The following is a 15,852-nucleotide window of genomic DNA, read 5'->3' as shown; positions in this document are numbered from 1 at the left end:
GGAGGCCTTCCACTCGGACTGGAATCCAGCATCGGGACACCAACTTGTCTCCCTCCTCAAGTCCACTAAAGGGACCTCAAGTAGGATAGCTTGGCGTTGCGTAGGGGCGCTACTTTGGTCTATCTGGACGACCCGTAACAAGTTTACGATCGAGAAAAAATTTCCTCGACACCCCGCGGATGTCATCTTCAAATGTCACTTATTTCTGCAGATGTGGACACCCCTGGGGAAGGAGCGCGATGCTGAGCGCATGACAGCAGCTATGGCGAGCATCAAGGAGATTCAGGCGAAGGCAAGACAGGCGCCAGCAAGCTGACGAGGCTTTTTGAGTGACTTTTGGGGCATGCTAGTTTGGTCGACGCAAGATGAACTTTAATGGTAGTTTGTAATATGTGCTGTGTCGAACCTTGTGTTTCGCAGTGAGCCGTGCGGGGCTCGTCAGAACTATTTCCTTATCTCCGCTTTCCGCTTTGGTGGTATCTCATGTACTTCTGGCCTATGGGCTTTATTAATTTAAAGCCAGACGCCTCTAGCGTCTTCGTTCCAAAAAAAAGAATTAGGTCACGGGGGTGTATATGGCCACTAGATGGGCTTTTGGGCCACTGGGAGGTGCATAAGTAGTGGCCCATCTCTCAGCCATTGCTCTTTTTCTAGTATTAATATGTGCAGACCTATTGATGACTCTTTTCCTGCAATGTTTAAGGCGTCGCCTTGCCTCGCCTTACCGCCTCGCCTTGGCGCTTAGGCGTCAGAGCGGCCCTCCTCCGCCTTATGACGCTTTACCGCCTTAAAAACATAGGGTGACATATCTGATGAAGTCAATCTAGAAGTCCCAAATGGTAAAATTTATAATGTTCAGGTTGCCAGGGAACAGGAGAAGTTAGTTCTTCAGTCAGGGTGGACGAAGTTTGCTTGTGCTTTCGAACTTGAACAGGGTTACTTCCTAGTCTTTATATACAGTGGAGACTCCCATTTCAAAGTTCAAATCTTTAAACCAAATGGTTGCGAGAAAGAGTTGGCATGTGTTATGACGAGCTGTGGTCCTAATGCCGAGGAAAGGGACATTTGTCATGATAGTCCTTTGCAATCACATAGAGAAAGGTCCGTACTAACTTTAGTTGCATTTTGTGTTCCTAGGACCAATAAGTATAACTTTGTTCACTCGTCATGCCATCTCCCTATGTTCAGGTTTGCAAGGTCTGCGCATATTTTGTTATTTGCTTTGACCATCAGTTAAACGAATAATGTATGAGTATACCATAAAAATTATACCACTGGAAACTTGTTTGCAAGGAGTGGAATATTTTTGGTGGGCATATAACTCATATGATGTAGGTCCAATCGACGGTCAAAGTTTGTCTCAAAATGGTTGTCCGTGTGTGTGGATTTTGATTTCAATATTCTAACAATTTCATCTCAACTGATATGGCAGGCCTGGACAAGATGATGACAGGATGAAGAAACCGTGTGTAGTATGCACAGAATGTGTTGGTCACCATTATTGGCACATGAAAGATCATGACTGGTCTTTCTTCAAAATTATGACTCTGGGTAATTTCAAGATGAAATGGTAAGACCTTGCCAATTACAGTGTTTCTTGTGCACCAAATATACCTCCTGCAGTTTTCACAACTATAGTTTTGCAAAAAACTGAGTAACACTGCTAGTAATTTGATAATCTTGATGACGAATTTAGGAGTTTGAGCACCATTTGGGTTACATTAAATATACTTCTTTTGAGAATTAATTGCACGAAGCCACAAAGTATACTTACCTAGATAACCAAAATTTGATAATAGATATTACAGAAGCATGTGTGCAAGCGGGAGCTACATGCACCGGGCTGCCCTTTTTTATATTACAGAAGCATGTGTGCTCTTAGTTTTCTTTGCAGTGAATTATATAGGCATGAAGATGGACTAGCAATCACTTAGCCTCGTATGTGGTCATTTTCTGGTCAAAGATCCTTTGTGATTTATTTCTTCATGCAGGCCATACCACCAAAGTTCGCAACTAATTTCAGAGGTCACACATCTGATGAACTCAAACTAGAAGTCCCAGATGGTAAAATTTATATTGTTCAGGTTGCCAGGGAACAGCATAAGTTAGTTTTTGGATCAGGGTGGGCAAACTTTGCCAGTGCGTATGAACTTAAACAAAATGACTTCCTAGTCTTTACATACAGTGGGGACTCCCACTTCAAAGTAAAAATCTTTAAACCAAGTGGCTGCGAGAACGAGCTTTCATGTGTTATCATGAGCTGTGGTCCTAATCTCCAAGAGAGGGACATTTTTCATGATCAATCACTACCCACCAAAAAAGAAAGCCGGAACGACGGTACAAGTGACAGTTGCAGAACTTCAAAGATAAATCAAGCATACTCAAGTTCACAGAAATCAAGTTCAGTATTGAACAGTTGAGTATGAATTTCTATTGATGTTTTGTTTTAGATTTTCTTAATTTACTTTTTATTCTGATTTCTGCCTTCATGATTGATGTTGCACAGCTGAAGATGTAACATTTCCAAAAGATATTCAGGAACCCAGCAGTTCAGGTGGCCTTCGGGGGTCTACCGAATCACATTACATTTTAGAAATGGGTTGTAAACTGACTAGTGCCCAGAAGGCAAGAGTTGATGCATTTTTGAACGAAAATCGGAATGGAATTCAATTTTATGTCACAGCCATGAACGAGAAAAATCTATCTGATGGATTTCTGGTAGGTTTACAGTATGTTTTGATTACTGTACAATGCTTTGATTATTTATTTATTTGAATGAACACCATGTTCAGAAAACAGAATTCAGAATATCTTGCTAGAACTTTGTTCGAATCGTTGAAACACTAGCTCTCTGCAAATTATGGTTTGAGATAATTCATCAGCCAGATCATTCATTTGTAATAGGTCATCCGTAAGGAGTATGCTGCCAATCACCTTCCTCATCAAGACCAGATTATCAAACTTTGTCATCCTCAGAACAGCAAAACATGGGATGCCAATTTGAAGGTTATCACTGATGGAGCATGCATCCTTTCTTGTATCATTTTTTCTGGTTGGCCCTGCTTTGTTCGCGACAACAAATTGCAGGAAGGCGATATCTGTGCATTTGAAATGTCAAAGAGCGATGGTGGAGTGGCAATAATAGTCTATCATCTTAAACCAGCTAGCCGGAAGAAGATGAAAGTGACTCGCACTGACACGGGGTATGTGGTTACCAGATGCACCGAACTGACTTGGCAGCAGAAGAGAAAAATCAAAGAGAGGCTCCTTGTTATTCAGCCAGAAACCAAAATATTCGTGTCCATCATGCCTAGCTGCCGTGCCAAGCTGGTAAGTTGTGCTCGATCCATGCAGTTTCCTCTTTCTTGGTAAGGACGCATGTGTTTGCTTATTTGATCTGTTGACAACTTAACATCCTACCTTGTGAATGTGCAACTCAGTACATCGAACAGGGATACGCTGATGATCATCTTCCACGCGAGGAGCAGTGGATGAGGCTTCAAGTGCCTGGGAAGAACCACACTTGGGAAGCCAAGCTCTATATCGGCGACAAGGAAAAGTGCAAATTTTATGAGCTACACACAGGCTGGAAGAAGTTTGTAAACGACAACAAGCTGCAGGATGACGACATGTGCCTGTTTGAGCTGCTCAAGAACGAGCAGGTGCTTACCATGAACGTCCACATCATTCGCCGAGATCACCCTGTCTATATCGATGTAGATGAGTAGTTAATGCCTTCTGTGTCAGAAATGCACAAGCTTCTGGTTCCTCCAACCATGTCCTAAACTCTTGCAAGAAACCCCATGGATGAGATGGGTTTAGTTTGGTGCCTGGGAAGCTACTGCAAGTCTGCAACCATGCTTATGTTTAGTTTCAGAAGCACTGGTTAGATGTTGCTGTGGCTTGTAAATTGGCTATTAAAGCATGGTTAAACTTGTTGGATCAATAAATCAGAATATTCTCCATAGGATGTGTTTCGCGCCCTATATTCGAAATGTATTTGTGCTTCTTCAAAAGGATGCGAACTTTTTCGGCTGTGCTCAGTGGCTGAGGCAGGATTAATTTGTAGGTGCGACTTGATACACACAAAAAATAAAAATAATAAAAATTGTATGATGCATAACCAAGACAGTCCACACACTAACTACAGTAGATTATATGACATTAACTAGAATCACGTACAATCCAGGTGCAACGTGTTCGTGCAATTCAATCATCAAGCACTCAAACGCATAATTGAGAAATTAAGTAACTAACCTTTCATTTTGCATTCCTTCCCTTCCCTTATCCCTTTCACTCATAGATTTGCTCCCTCTTCGTCCAATCGTCCTGGATAACAATCTGGATTTGCATCTCGCATCCGTTAACAATCTGAATTGAGAAACAAAGTAACTAATCCGGCCGGGGCTGCGCACCTCGGCACTCCTCTACCGGCCCACCTGGCTGGTCACGCCGTACTTGGCGTTCGCAGGCTGCCGCTGCCCGCTCTTGTGCTCTAGGCGGCGGTGGGATTAATTGGGGATTTGGGATCAATCGAGGGAGCCACACAGGATGAGGAGGGTCTGAGCCAGGCATGTTTTTGTTTTTTATGAGCGAGTCATGTTTTAGTTTTGGCAGGTTTTTTTTAGCCGTGTTTCGGCAGGGGGGTGATGTGTATCGCCAGCAGCGGGCGTGGCTTTTTATCAAGGTGAACTAGCGACGCGTTTCGTTCGGTAATTTTCCACCGTCTACGGATTACAGCGCTTGGACTAGTATTTATAGCCGCATCTCTCGAACCCGTCTCATACATCCGAGTGGGTCGTCGGTCACTGTTCAGTCACGATTTTTTAACCTAGATGGACCCTCACCCGGGCTAACCGGCATCCCCATATCTAGCTCAAATGTGGAGCAGATATGGGGCGCCCGCGCGCGCCCGGTCACGCCCGTCATGTCAGCCCCGGCCCACGCTTCCTCACCCGATCCCACATAAAATTCTTCCCATCCGCTCGCCGGACCAAACCCTAGCCACTTCCCTTCCCTCCCCTCCACTCCCCATCCGCCACCCAAACTCGTCTCAGGCTCCTTCCGGTCGTCTCCGGCATGGCGGGCAGCGGATCCGAATCCTTCACCTTCAGATCTGTCGACCCCGAGCTCATCCCGCGCGCCCCCAAAGAGGAGATGGTCGTCCGTCTTGCACTCTGCCGCGCCCGGGAGGAGGCCCGTGGACGGCTGCGTTCAGACTCCATACGTCGGGAATCCATTGCGTCCGCCCAAATGGGGTATGGATCTGGTGCAAGGCCAGCCGTAGCTGCCTCGCCGGAGGCCGTGCGGTCCGTCTGGTGTCCGAACGAGTTGGCGGATGATAACCTACAAGTATACAAGATAGTTGTAGTCTCTTTCGATAAGTAAGAGTGTCGAACCCAACGAGGAGCTAAAGGTAGAAGAAATACTCTCTCAAGTCCTATCAGCCACTGATACGACTCTACGCACACTTGACGTTCGCTTTACCTAGAACAAGTATGAAACTAGAAGTACTTTGTAGGTGTTGTTGGATAGGTTTGCAAAATAATAAAGAGCACGTAAATATAAACTAGGGGCTGTTTAGATAAAGAAACAATAAAGTAAATATAGCGAGTGTGGAAAAGTGATGGTAGGAGTTGTGAAATTGTCCCTAAGCAATTGACTATGTTACTAGACCGGTAATCACTATTGCAATTCTATTTGAGGGAGAGGCATAAGCTAACATACTTTCTCTTCTTGGATTATATGCACTTATGATTGGAACTCTAGCAAGCATCCGCAACTGCTAAAGATCATTAAGGTAAAACCCAATCATAGCATTAAAGTATTAAGTCCCCTTTATCCCATATGCAAACAACCTACTTACTCGGGTCTGTGCTTCTGTCACTCACGTCACCCACCATAAGCAAATCATGAACATATTGCAAACCCTACAACGAGGATCCCTCACGCTTGCGCGACATGGAGAGCACCATAGGACAACACCGATAATAAATCATGCAACTGAAACCAATCATAGCAAGTCATCAATCATCGATAGGATAACGAAAATCTACTCAGACTTAATAGGATGGCAACACATCATTGGATAATAATATGAAGCATAAAGCACCATGTTCAAGTAGAGGGTACAGCGGGTTGCGAGAGAGTGGACCGCTGAATATAGATGGGGGAAGGTGATGGAGATGTTGGTGAAGATGATGGAGGTGTTGGTGAAGATCGCAGTGATGATGATGGACCCTGGCAGCGTTCCGGCGCCACCGGAAGCAAGGGGGAGAGAGAGCCCCCTTCTTCTTCTTCTTCCTTGACCTCCTCCCTAGATGGGAGAAGGGTTTCCCCTCTGGTCCTTGGCTCCCATGGCGTGGGAGGGGCGAGAGCCCCTCCGAGATTGGATCTATCTCTTTGTCTCTCTCTGTTTCTGCGTTCCCAGATCCTTCCCCTTCACCGTTTCTTTTATATTCGGAGATTCCTAACTTCGATTCGGTGAATCTTTCACCTAGATTTTTCTCATAAAATTAGCTTTCTTGCGGCAAAAGAAGAGCTTCAACCGCCTTACGGGTGGCCCATGAGGGTGCCAGGTGCGCCCAGGGGGGAGGGTGCGCCCCCTGTCTCGTGGCCACTTCGGGCACCATTTCGCGTTGATTCTTCCTCCGGAAAATCCCAAATATCCCAAAATAATTCTCCGTCTGTTTGGATTCCGTTTGATATTGTGTTTCTGCGAAACATAAAACATGCAACAAACGGGAACTGGCACTGGACACTGGATCAATATGTTAGTCCCGAAAATAGTATAAAAAGTTGCCAAAAGTATATGAAAGTTGAAGAATATTGGCATGGAACAATCAAAAATTATATATACGACAAAGACGTATCAGCTACCCCAAGCTTAATTCCTACTTGTTCTCGAGTAGGTAAATGATAAAAAAAGATAATTTTTTATGGGGAATGCTACCTAGCATAATCTTGATCATATGTCTAATCATGGCATGAATATTAAGATACGAGTGATTCAAAGCAATAGTCTATCATTTGACATAAAAAACGATAATACTTCGAGCGTACTAATAGTTCAATCATGTCTTTTCAAAACAACATGGACAAAGCAAGCTTATCCCTACAAAATCATATAGTTTGGCCACGCTTCATTTTCGTCACACAAAATGCTTCCATCATGCACAACCTCGATGACAAGACGAGCAATTGGTTCATACTTTTTAACGCGCTTCAGCTTTTTCAACCCTCACGCAATACATGAGTGCAAGCCATGTATATAGCACTATAGGTGGAATAGAATATGATGGTGGAGGTTTATATGGAGAAGACAAGAAAGGAAAAAAGTCTCACATCGACGCGGCTAATCAACGGGCTATGAAGATGCCCATCAATTGATGTCAATGCGAGGAGTAGGGATTGTCATGCAACGGATGCACTAAGAGCTATAAGTGTATGAAAGCTCAAACTGAAAACTAAGTGGGTGTGCATTCAACTTGCTTGCTCATGAAGACCTAGGGCATTTGAGGAAGCCCATCGTTGGAATATACAAGCCAAGTTCTATAATGAAAAGTTCCCACTAGTATATGAAAGTGACAACATAGGAGACTCTCTATATAAAGAACATGATGCTACTCTGAAGCACAAGTGTGGTAAAAGGATAGTAACATTGCCCCCTTTTTTTCTTTTTTTCTTTTTTTGGGTGGGCTTCTTTGGCCCCCTTTTTTTATTTAGGCTTCTTTGGCCTTTCCTTTTTTTCTTTTTTCTTTTTTTCATGGGGCAATGCTCTATAATGATGATCATCACACTTTTATTTACTTACAACTCAATATTACAACTCGATACTAGAACAAAGATATGACTCTATATGAATGCTTCCGGCGGTGTACCGGGATGTGCAATGATCTAGCGTAGCAATGCCATCAAAAAACGGACAAGCCATGAAAACATCATGCTAGCTATCTTACGATCATGCAAAGCAATATGACAATAAATGCTCAAGTCATGTATATGATGATGGTGGAAGTTACATGGCAATATATCTCGGAATGGCTATGAAAATGCCATGATAGGTAGGTATGGTGGCTGTTTTGAGGAAGATATAAGGAGTCTTATGTGTGACAGAGCGTATCATATCACGGGGTTTGGATGCACCTGCGAAGTTTGCACCAACTCTCGAGGTGAGAAAGGGCAATGCACGGTACCGGAGAGGCTAGCAATGATGGAAAGGTAAAAGTGCATATAATCCATGGACTCACATTAGTCATAAAGAACGCATGTACTTATTGTAAAAGTTTATTAGCCCTCGAAGCAAAGTACTACTACGCATTCCCCTAGGAGGATAGATTAGTAGGAAAAGACCATCGCTCATCCCCAACCGCCACTCATAAGGAAGACAATCAAAGAAACACCCCATGCTTCAAATTTGTCACATAACGGTTACCATACGTGCATGCTACGGGACTTGCAGACCTCAACACAAGTGTCTCTACAATCCACAACCACCCACTAGCATGACTCTAATATCACCATCTTTATATCGCAAAACTACTGCAAAGAATCAAACATATCATATTCAGTGATCTACAAGTTTATGTAGGATTTTATGACTAACCATGTGAATGACCAATTCCTGTCATCTCTCTAAATAGATATAAGTGAAGCAAGAGAGTTTGATTCTTTCTACAAAAGATATGCCCACGCTCTAACAAATACAAGTGAAGCAAAAGAGCATTCTACAAATGGCGGTTTTCTATGTGAAGAGAAACAGGCAATCCAGACTTCAAATGATAATAAGTGAAGCACATGAAGCATTCTATAAAGCCATACTCAAAAGATTTAAGTGAAGTGCAATGAGCATTCTATAAATCAACCAAGGACTATCTCATACCAGCATGGTGCAAAAAATAAAAGTGAAAACTAAATGCAAAAGACGCTCCAAGACTTGCACATATCGCATGAACGAAACGAATACGAAAACATACCGATACTTGTTGAAGAAAGAGGGGATGCCTTCTGGGCATCCCCAAGCTTAGACGCTTGAGTCTCCTTGAATATTTACTTGGGGTGCCTCGGGCATCCCCAAGCTTGAGCTCTTGCCTCTCTTCCTTTTCCCCATATCGAGACCTCCTCGATTAGACACTTCATCCACACAAAACTTCAACAGAAAACTCGGTAAGATCCGTTAGTATAATAAAGCAAATCACCACTCTGAGTACTGTTGCAAACCAATTCATATTTTGTTTTTGCATTGTGTCTACTGTAACATAACTTTTTCATGGCTTAATTCACTGATATAAATTCATAGATTCATCAAAACAAGCAAACTATGCATCAAAAACAGAATCTGTCAAATACAGAACAGTCTGTAGCAATATGAACATTCACCATACTTATGGTACCCCAAAAATTCTACCAAAATTATTAAAAATAAAAAAGCTGTACATCAAGACAGTGCAAAAGGAATCAGAACCGTTTGACGTTCCAGTAAAAAATGTAAAATCGTGCACTACAGCCAAAGTTTCTGTCCTGCACCGTACAAACCAACAAGCATTGTAAACATCCTAAAGGCAAACCTTAGCACATTATTTTTATAATACAATGTAATTATACAAGGGGATAATTATTTTTGATGAGAAGTTTCTGTAATCAAGATTCACAAAGTTTTTGTGAGCATGAACAAAGTTCAAGGCTAGCTCCCACTTCAACAATGCTTGTCTTTCTCACTTTTACTTTTCTTTTTGAAAAGTTTTTAGGGTTTCCTCTTTTTTTAGACTATATGAAAGCACACAACATAAATAAATGACTCTCTAGAACTTCCTGGTTGTCTCCCTGGCAGCGCTTTCTTTAAAGCCATTAAGCTAGGCATATAGTGCTCAAGTAATGGATCCACCCGGATCCCAAGGTATATCAAAGCCAATTTTAAAACAATGATTTGTGATTTAGTAGTGAGCACAAAGTAACATATATCATACAATGACGAAGTATAACTCTCTTCCTATGCATCGGCATGTCATAAAAGAACAATTCATGCACACATAGTAAAGGCCAATGCATAGTATAAGCAGATTCTTGCAATTCTATCATATTGGAAACATAGAGAGGTGGAGATATAGTTCCGCTCTCATAATAATTGCAAGTAGGAGCAGCAAGCACATGCATATTATATCTATCAAAATCATCATGTGTAGTAGTAAAACGCAACCCATCAATATAATCCTTAATAAGCACAAACTTCTCCGATATAGTGTAGTCGGGAGAATTCAAATAGATAATAGGACTACCATGCATGGGTGCAATAGCAACAATTTCATGTTTAACATAAGGAACTATAGCAAGTTCATCTCCATAAGCATAATTCATATTGGCATCTTGGCCGCAAGCATAACAAGCATCATCAAAAAGGGATATTTGAAGAGAATCAACGGGATCATAGCAATCATCATAGCAATCATACTTCGGTAAGCACGAAGGGGAATTAAACAATGTATGAGTTGAAGAGTTACTCTCATTAGAAGGTGGGCATGGTGATCAATCCGCTCTTCCTCCTTTTGTTCTTCGCTCTCCTCATCATCTTTTTCATCCAATGAGCTCACAGTTTCATCAATTTCTTCTTCCATAGCTTCCTGCAAAATATTAGTCTCTTCTTGGACAGCGGAGAATTTCTCAATATATAGTTTAACATAGGCATTATAAGCATAATTATCATAACAATATTCAAGTACGGTAAAATTTTCAGATTTGTAGAGAGTAGCATCATACTTTTCAATCAAAGAAGCAATTTCATAAGCACCCTTAAAAGCAACAAATTCCTCAATTTGTTGAACATCATAGTAATTATAAACACCCTTAGCATATGAAGATACGATTCCATTATCAATAAACTCACATTGGTAGGGAAGGTGTTTCTTAGGGTTTTCAGCACAACAAGCAATATCATAAATTTCATATAAATTCCAAGCATAGCATTGCAAACGATGAATTTGATCCAGTAAAAGTTTCCCTTTTTCAGATATACGGTGTCGCACATAACAAGCATGCTCATCTAAAGATTTGCCTTCAACTAAGCTAGTTGGGGCTTCAGCACGAGCACAAAGGGATCGAAGATGATCCAAGTAAAAAGCTTCAGGAGTGTGATAGATTTTGAGTGGTTCTTCAACCATTGGTGTAGTAGGTACAACTAATTTTTTTGGTATTTTACGTTTCCTACCCATAACTAAAGATAGAAAACAACTAAGAACAGCAAATAAAAGTTACTTAGTGATAAAGCAAACAAGCACACACGAGAATATTCACCCCACGCTATGACTCCCCGGCAATGGCGCCAGAAAAAGGTCTTGATAATCCGCAAGTATACGAGATAGTTGTAGCCTCTTTCGATAAGTAAGAGTGTCGAACCCAACGATGAGCTAAAGGTAGAACAAATACTCTCTCAAGTCCTATCGGCCACTGATACATCTCTACGCACACTTGATGTTCGCTTTACCTAGAACAAGTATGAAACTAGAAGTACTTTGTAGGTGTTGTTGGATAGGTTTGCAAGATAATAAAGAGCACGTAAATATAAACTAGGGGCTGTTTAGATAAAGAAAACATAAAGTAAATATAGCGAGTGTGGAAAAGTGGTGGTAGGAGTTGTGAAATTTTCCCTAAGCAATTGACTATGTTACTAGACCGGTAAGCACTATTGCAATTCTATTTGAGTGAGAGGCATAAGCTAACATACTTTCTCTTCTTGGATCATATGCACTTATGATAGGAACTCTAGAAGGCATCCGCAACTACTAAAGATCATTAAAATAAAACCCAAATAGCATTGAAGTATTAAGCCCCCTTTATCCCATACGCAAACAACCTACTTACTCGGGTCTATGCTTCTGTCACTCACGCCACCCACCATAAGCAAATCATGAATATATTGCAAACCCTACAACGGGGATCCCTCATGCTTGTGCGACACAGAGAGCACCATAGGACAACACCAATAATAAAACATGCAACCCAAACCAATCATAGCAATTCATCAATCATCGATAGGAGAACGAAAATCTACTTAGACATCATAGGATGGCAACACATCATTGGATAATAATATGAAGCATAAAGCACCATGTTCAAGTAAAGGGTACAGCGGGTTGCGGAAGAGTGGACCGCTGAATATAGATGGGGGAAGGTGATGGAGATGTTGGTGAAGATGATGGAGGTGTTGGTGAAGATCGCGGTGATGATGATGGCCCCCGGTAGCGTTCCGGCGCCACCGGAAGCAAGGGGGAGAGAGAGCCCCTTCTTCTTCTTCTTCCTTGACCTCCTCCCTAGATGGGAGAAGGGTTTCCCCTCTGGTCCTTGGCTCCCATGGCGTGGGAGGGGCGAGAGCCCCTTCGAGATTGGATCTATCTCTCTGTCTCTCTCTGTTTCTGCGTTCCCAGATCCTTCCCCTTCACCGTTTCTTTTATATCCGGAGATCCGTAACTCCGATTGGGGTGAATCTTTCGCCCAGATTTTTCTCATAAAATTAGCTTTCTTGTGGCAAAAGAAGAGCGTCAACCGCCTTACGGGTGGCCCATGAGGGTGCCAGGCGCGCCCAGGGGGAGGGCGCGCCCCCTGTCTCGTGGCCACCTCGGGCACTGTTTCGTGTTGATTCTTCCTCCGGAAAATCCCAAATATTCCAAAATAATTCTCCGTCCGTTTTTATCCCGTTTGGATTCCGTTTGATATTGGGTTTAGGCGAAACATAATACATGCAACAAACAGGAACTGGCACTGGGCACTGGATCAATATGTTAGTCCCAAAAATAGTATAAAAAGTTGCCAAAAGTATATGAAAGTTGAAGAATATTGGCATGGAACAATCAAAAATTATAGATACGATAGAGACGTATCAGCATCCCCAAGCTTAATTCCTGCTCGTCCTTGAGTAGGTAAATGATAAAAAAAGATAATTTTTTATGTGGAATGCTACCTAGCATAATCTTGATCATATGTCTAATCATGGCATGAATATTAAGATACGAGTGATTCAAAGCAATAGTCTATCATTTGACATAAAAAATGATAATACTTCGAGCATACTAATAAAGCAATCATGTCTTTTCAAAACAACATGGCCAAAGCAAGCTTATCCCTACAAAATCATATAGTTTGGCCATGCTTCATTTTCGTCACACAAAATGCTCCCATCATGCAACCCCGATGACAAGCCAAGCAATTGGTTCATACTTTTTAATGCGCTTCAACTTTTTCAACCCTCACGCAATACATGAGCGCAAGCCATGGGTATAGCACTATAGGTGGAATAGAATATGATGGTGGAGGTTTATATGGAGAAGACAAAAAGGGAGAAAGTCTCACATCGAAGCGGCTAATCAACGGGCTATGGAGATGCCCATCAATTGATTTCAATGCGAGGAGTAGGGATTGCCATGCAACGGATGCACTAAGAGCTATAAGTGTATGAAAGCTCAAACTGGAAACTAAGTGGGTGTGCATCCAACTTGCTTGCTCATGAAGACCTAGGGCATTTGAGGAAGCCCATCGTTGGAATATACAAGCCAAGTTCTATAATGAAAAATTCCCACTAGTATATGAAAGTGACAACATAGGAGACTCTCTATATGAAGAACATGGTGCTACTCTGAAGCACAAGTGTGGTAAAAGGATAGTAACATTTCCCCTTTTCTTTTCTTTTTTTTCTTCTTTTTTTGGGTGAGCTTCTTTGGCCCCCTTTTTTTATTTAGGCTTCTTTGGCCTTTCCATTTTTTTCATGGGGCAATGCTCTATAATGATGATCACCGTGGAGAAATGAAGCCGCATACGACGAATCGTGGGCTCCAAGGCGGCGCCTTCAAAGAGGGTGCGACACCGGAGCGATGCCACCGCCCGATCCGAGGATCAAAGTTTTTCCTGGGGCACCACGACAGGCAATGAGAGCCGTGACGATGCCTTCAAGAAGGAAACGAGTTTCGCTGTCGCCGGTCCATCCAAAAATAGAACAGGTTTTCACCCTGGCCAGCACACACCGCCACTAAGCGCACACCTAGGCTACCATGCCGCTCAAATGGCCATGGCCACCGGTCAACACCAAGCCACGTGCTTAGCCCCCACAAGCACCGTGCTACCACCACCAGGGTCGCCGCCCTGGCATCCAAGACCTTGACACCACCTCACCTGAGACCCGCCTGTTGGGGAACGTAGCATGCAATTTCAAAAAAATTCCTACGATCACGCAAGATATATCTAGGAGATGCATAGCAACGAGAGGGGGAGAGTGTGTCCATGTACCCTTGTAGACCGAAAGCGGAAGTGTTATGTTAACGCGGTTGATGTAGTCGAACGTCTTCAGGATCCAACCTATCCAAGTACCGAACGTACGAAACCTCCGTGTTCAGCACACATTTAGCTCGATGATGTCCCTCAAACTCTTGATCCAGTAGTGGGTCGATGGAGAGTTCCCTCAGCATGATGGCGTGGTGACAGTGATGGTGATGTGATCCGCGCAGGGCTTCGTCTAAGCACTACGACGCTATGACCGGAGGAGTAAACTGTGGAGGGGGCACCGCACACGGCTAAGAGAAATGGTGTGTCTTTGGGGTGCCGCCGCCCCCGTATATAGAGGGGGAGGAGAAGGTCGGCGGCCTAGGAGGGGCGCGCCAAGGGGGAGTCCTACTTGGACTCCTAGTCCAAGTAGGATTCGCCCCCACCCCCACCTTTTCCTTCCAACGGAGGGGGAAAGAGGGAAAGGAGAAGAGAGGAAGAGGGAAAGGGGGGTCGGGCCCCTCCCCTTCCTATTCGGACTCCCCTTGGGGGGCGCCTCCCCCTTGTGGGCTGTCCCCTCTTCTCCCCCATGGCCCATGAGGCCCATGATTTCCCCCGGGGGGTTCTGGTAACCCCTCGGTACTCCGATAAAATATCCGAATCACTCGGAACCATTCTGATGTCCGAATATAACCTTCCAATATATGAATCTTTACCTCTCGACCATTTCAAGACTCCTCGTCATGTCTGTGATCTCATCTGGGACTCCGAACAATCTTCGGTCACCAAAACACATAACTCATAATACAAATCGTCATCGAACGTTAAGCGTGCGGACCCTAAGGGTTCGAGAACTATGTAGACATGACCGAGACACATCTCTGGTCAATAACCAATAGCGGAACCTGGATGCTCATATTGGTTCCTACATATTCTACGAAGATCTTTATCGGTCAATGTTGGGGAACGTAGCATGCAATTTCAAAAAAAATTCCTACGATCACGCAAGATCTATCTAGGAGATGCATAGCAACGAGACAGGGAGAGTATGTCTACGTACCCTCGTAGACCGAAAGCGGAAGTGTTATGTTAACGCGGTTGATGTAGTCGAACGTCTTCACAATCCAACCGATCCAAGTACCATACGTATGGCACCTCCGTGTTCTGCACACGTTCACCTCGATGACGTCCCTCAAGCTCTTGATCCACTAGAGGGTTGAGGGAGAGTTCCGTCAGCACGACGGCGTGGCGACAATGTTGGTGATATGATTCGTGTAGGGCTTCGCCTAAGCACTACGATGCTATGGCCAGAGGAGTAAACTGTGGAGGGGGGCACCGCACACAGCTAAGAAACAACTGTTGTGTCTTTGGGGTGCCCCCTGCCCACGTATATAAAGGAGGGGGAGGAGGAGGCCGGCCCAAGGGGGGGCGCACCAAGGGGGGAGTCCTACTAGGACTCCGTTCCTAGTAGGATTCCCCCCATTCCTTCCAAAGGAGAGGGGAAAGAGGAAAGGAGGGGGAAGGATAAGGAAAGAGGGGGGCCACGCCCCCTCCCCTTGTCCAATTCGGATTGGGCAAGGGGGGCGCGCGCCACCTCCCGTAGCCTGCCTC

General features: G+C 43.7%; 1 long non-coding RNA gene across 1 annotated transcript; it reads right to left on the bottom strand.

The window, feature by feature from the left end:
* Positions 1-560: 560 nt before the first annotated feature.
* LOC119307581 lies at positions 561-4,634 on the bottom strand. The gene is made up of 4 exons (XR_005149389.1): positions 4,416-4,634; positions 4,258-4,341; positions 3,671-3,849; positions 561-3,538 (listed from the first exon to the last, which is right to left on the bottom strand). It is a non-coding gene; the product is annotated as an uncharacterized LOC119307581 (long non-coding RNA).
* Positions 4,635-15,852: the final 11,218 nt, after the last annotated feature.

The sequence above is a fragment of the Triticum dicoccoides genome, chromosome 5B (genome assembly GCF_002162155.2).
Source record: "Triticum dicoccoides isolate Atlit2015 ecotype Zavitan chromosome 5B, WEW_v2.0, whole genome shotgun sequence".
Lineage (NCBI taxonomy): Eukaryota > Viridiplantae > Streptophyta > Magnoliopsida > Poales > Poaceae > Triticum > Triticum dicoccoides.
The sequence above is the reverse complement of the archived record's forward strand: the minus strand, read 5'-3'. Positions and strand labels throughout refer to the sequence as shown.